Raw genomic sequence first — 4,892 nt, 5'->3', positions numbered from 1 at the left:
GATGAAAGGTTGTGAAAGTAGCTCCTTTGCAATTACCTAAGGTTGGTATTTTACAAAAATCGTAGAAAGGGTTTCTCCGTGTTGCTCTAACTTGAAAGTCCAAGCTCTTTAATTTTGGCCATCTAAACTGGCAGTTTGTCGGAACTCTCCGTCCACCTGGGGCTCCTGCAGTCCGTTTCACAGCTGTGGTACCTTCAGCCCTTTTCCCCCCACTACTTCTCAATGCTGCAGAATAAACAGTGACTAGACACAGATAGGTTAGAGGTGACGCAGTCTGATACCTAAGGTCTCATGGCTTGCTCAGCTTGTTTTTACTACAACATAACTATTTTACTGAGCATATTGTAAGATAGGTTATGTGAACCACTTTGTGCAGTTCCCTTGGATGGAGTTGTTTCTACTCTCAGTTCTCTTTAAATTATCTTTGTTTTGTCCAGCTGTCTGTGAAAGCTGCAAGATACTGTGGCTTCTTCTGAAGGTAAACTTGTTCAAGCTTTTTTTCCTTTCCCTCCCCAGCTTCTTAACTCAGTCTTCCAACAGATGAGCTTGGAGGAGTCCTTAACCTGGCTGAGTGTAGCATTTTGCATTAAAAACAATGAAATGTTTCCCATATTGAGAGTGCTTTGATCTTTCTCGAGACTTAAGGTTTGCCTGAAGTAGTACTCCTGTGGTGAACTTTATGGTTTTGGTTTTTTGCTTTATCATACAGGAAACACAGTTTATTCCAGATCTGCAAAAGATGCAGGTTCAACGGAACTTGTGTTACAGAATCATCTAGTATTTGAATCCAAAGTTAAATGAAGAAAACACAAATACTTTCTTAACCTCCAGATTTTAATCATCAGGTTGCACTTTTTTGAACCTGGTTTAATGCGGGGGGAGGGGGGGGAGTCTGTCTTAGTCTGTTAGGCAGCCCTGTGGTTGAAGGTGTAAAATTTGAATTCAGTAGCTATGATCATATTCCTAAACATTTTTAATGGTTAGCTGTAGAGAGAGGAAGTCTTTTTGCAGTTTTACTGTGTGTGGCGTAGGTTTCATCTAGAACATTTCAGTTGTATTTCTTATGACTAAAATACGGTTCCTGGAAGTAGGATGATGCTTTAGAGACCATATTGAGATTGCTTTTGAGCAAAGAAAAGGAAATTTTTTTTTTCTACTGTATTTGTTTTGTTAAGTGTTTTGAGGATGGTGGATATAATCATATAGAATGAAGCATATGGCTTCTGAAAGCTTTTTTGTTTCCTCTTTCTATTTGGTTTTAAATGTTAACTGAATCATGGCTATTTTATGGTAAGCACTTGACCGATATCTTGTATTATCACGTTGTCCCTGTTTCCCTGTATTTGAAGGCTATTGCTGATTTTTTTTTTTCTTTCTGTATTTACATTCTTCCTTGATTTTCAAACTTGCATGTTGTCTTAGATGCAGTTTCAGCAACATGAATCTGAAAGGAATCCTGGTGCTAAACCCTGCTCTGCTGTAGGGCTGTACGTAATTTATTGTATTTGAGAAATTCTGGTCCATGCTTTTGATGGGTTGTACCCCAAGGGACAGATGTCTTCTGTTCCTGGGCTTTTATTTCAGCTTTCAGTCACACGTTCTTCAGATCACTGACTTGTGATCCATTTTGAGACTGACATAAGAGGGACCTAAGTTACTGATGTTAACTTTGGGTGACTAAATGTGATGAGGGGGAGCAGTACTGCACTTCCCGGTCTTGTGCTTCACTTTCTTTTATTAGCTGCTGAATGAATTTCTGAGTGTTTTGAACGTGGGGTAAGTGCCAAGGGGTAGCTGTCTGAAATTCAGTTTAGAGAAAGATTGAAATAATGTTATCAGCTTGGTGAGGGCAAGTTAATGAGTATGCAAAAATGGGGTTTCTTTTCAGTATTTGAGAAAACCTTGTGGCTTCTGATACATGTCCTCAACCTGTTGGGTTTCTCTGCTGCTTCTTGATGTCCAGATAGCAGCCATACCCAGGAACTTTTTTTTGTGTCTTAGGAAAAGACACTTATTATCTTTCTTGAATAGTTCTCTGTTATGACTGCAAGTATAAAACTCCTTGCAACTTTATACCTGTACTCCAGTTTTCATTACTTACCATTTTGTCTGTTGGTGTAATAGTGTATGTTGCTGGATTTAAAGTCCCAATGACTTTTGCCCTGCCTGATTTAATTGAAGACAGGCTTTCACTTGATTTTCTTTATGTGATTGTCTGAGCAGAAATGCTATATCTTAAGAGTTGTCCCTAATGAAGGTTGTGGGGCATTTTTGATAGCAGCTTTTCTGTTACAGGACTTCCTTCCCTTTTTAATTCACTTAATCACAGTCTAGCTGAGGTTGGTGGGGACCTCTGGAGGTCATCTTATCTTCCCCTGCTCTAGCAGGGCCACCTACAGCAGGTTGCCCAGGACTGTGTCTGGACATGTTTTGAATAACTCCAAGGATGGAGGCTCCTCCACCTCACTGCGCAACCTGTGCCAGTGCTCGGTCACCCTCACAGTAAAAAAGCATTTCCAGATGTTCAGACAGAGCCTCCTGTGTTCCAGTTTGTGCCCATTGCCTCTGGTCCTGTCACTGGGCACTGCTGAAAAGAGCCTGGCTCTGTCTGTGCACCTCCCCTTCAGGTATCCACCCCCCCCCCCCCGCCCCAAAATGTTTCTTCTCTAGGTTAAACTACTTGACATAGTCAAATCTGTAGTCCTTCAAGGCAAACTCAAGGCCATGCGTTCTTACATGGCATTGAGAAAGACGTGCTGGATTAAGGATTGAATTTAATAGGGGTAGTGGTAACAGTAATTCATGACTCTTGATAGGTGGAGAAGTGGGTCGTTTGGGATATGTGTTTAGAAAAAGTGCTGTGAGAATGCAGTGAGATCCATATTTCAAATTGTCATGGTTTAACATCAGCCAGCAGCTGAGCGCCACACAGCTGCTCACTCACTCCCCCCACCCCGGTAGGATCGGGGAGAGAATCAGAAGAGTGAAAGTGAGAAAACTCATGGGTTGAGATAAGAAGTTTAATAATTGAAATAAAATAATAATAGAAGAATATACAAAGCAAGTGATGCACGATGCAGTTGCTCACCATCTGCTGACCGATGCCCAGCCAGTCCCCGAGCAGCGATTGCTGCCCCCTGGCCAACTCCCCCCAGCTTATTTACTGAGCATGACACCATATGGTATGGAATATCCCTTTGGCCAGTTTGGGTCAGCTGTCCCCCCCTGTGCCTCCTCCCAGCCTCTTGTGCACCTCTTCACTGGTAGAGTATGAGTATGGGAAGGTGAAAAGTCCTTGACTTAGTATAAACACTGCTTAGCCACAACTAAAACATCAGTGTGTTATCACATTATTCTCATGCTGAATCCAAAACACAGCCCTGTACCAGCTACTAGGAAGAAAACACTCTATCCCAGCCGAAACCAGGACGCAAATACAAATAATTTTTGTGCTTGCAAATAAGGAGTAATTGGGTGTCTCAGCTCTAAGTGAAATGACTATAATTCAGCAGTTCTTTGAGGCAAGAAACAGGTCAAACATTTGATTGTCTGATAGTAATAAAATTGCCCAAGTCCTGTATATGTTCTTTCTAGGAATTGTGTGGATTGTAAATGATGGTTTAATGTACATACGGTGTTTAGGAGAGGTTAGGCTGAGTTCTTATTGTACTTCTGCATACTGAGTCTTTCATTTTATGAGGCTGTGTGCATCAAAATTATTTTTAAAAGTACTTTTTAATGAGAGTAAAGCCAAAACTTTGCAGAATTACACAAGTCCTGGTAAATTAGAAGTGAACTGGATCAGCCTATTTTTCCTATTCTTGCAAATTCAGCCCTCTTCCCCCAAATCCCCAGGACCCCCCACAACTGTAGGCAAAGGTTAAAATAAAGTTAGATGGTTAAAATTACTTTGTAGTTGGGGATATTGAATCTGAGAAGTGCTGGAATGGCTCTTCTAGTACAATCCTCTGAAATGAAACATCAGTGAGATTTAGTTTCTGCTAGGAAACCTACCTCAAATATTTATATGACTTCTCTCCCTTCCTAATTCTGTTGATTGCTAGGGAGTGCTTTTGAGTACTTCAGCCATGGGAGAGAGGGAAGCAAAAATGTGTAACTTTTGTATTTCTTCTCAATAAACAAATCCATTAAAATAGCTGACCAACAGAAGGCATCCTAAGTGTTTCACTGCACTTAGTATGTAGGTACAAGATTACAAAATTACCTACCTATTATAAAATATGGTAATTTTATATGGCAAGAAACCGCAGAACCATCCCTTTTCAGTTGATTTTAATATCTAAGCAAAAATTGAGCACAAAAACATACTGAGTGACGCATCTTACCTTGCAGGCCAGAACAAGCAGGTTTTGAACATTTGAGTCAGACTGTGGTAGCTAAAACCTTTTCCACCTAGCAAAAAACAAGTAGCTGTTTGGGACTGGAGCTGAATGTAGGAGAGAACAAATGAGAGAGTTTAGCAACTGAAGTCAGCATCGTTTTCCTCACCAGGACTTTGTTAAGGAGTGGTGGGTGGCCAGGAACTGGTTTTGTGGTTGTAGGTCCCCTTTATTGACAGACCCTGATTGAAAAGCTGGCATGCAACTCTTCCTCCCCTTCCAGTTGCTCCACAGTATTGGAGAAAAGTTAAGATCAGTTGCTAGCATGTTCTTTTGGTGGTACCTTCTCTCCTTGACTCAACAGACAGGTCCTAATGCAGTATGTAAAGGGAGAGGGACAGAATGACTTGCCTGTGGAAGAGCAGGAAGAGGGTGTGGCTTGGGGGTAGTTATAAGACAGGGTCGGGGTGGGGGAAAAAGGGGGGAAGAGTTTGGTATTGATGACTGATACATGATGGGTTGCTACTTTGATTTGTTTGTTCAAGTTATTCA

General features: G+C 41.3%; 1 protein-coding gene across 1 annotated transcript in view; it reads left to right on the top strand.

Annotated features, from left to right (window-relative positions):
- The first annotated feature begins 460 nt into the window (after nt 1–460).
- UBAP2 (ubiquitin associated protein 2) overlaps nt 461–4,892 on the top strand; it is a 95,531-nt gene continuing 91,099 nt past the window's right edge. Inside the window, exon 1 of the mRNA XM_009331541.1 lies at nt 461–478. The gene's annotated coding sequence lies outside the window, so the exon portion shown is untranslated. The remainder of the gene's footprint in view (nt 479–4,892) is intronic.

Source organism: Pygoscelis adeliae, unplaced genomic scaffold (assembly GCF_000699105.1).
Source record: "Pygoscelis adeliae isolate BGI_AS28 unplaced genomic scaffold, ASM69910v1 Scaffold68, whole genome shotgun sequence".
Lineage (NCBI taxonomy): Eukaryota > Metazoa > Chordata > Aves > Sphenisciformes > Spheniscidae > Pygoscelis > Pygoscelis adeliae.
This window is presented reverse-complemented; position numbering and strand designations above follow the sequence as displayed.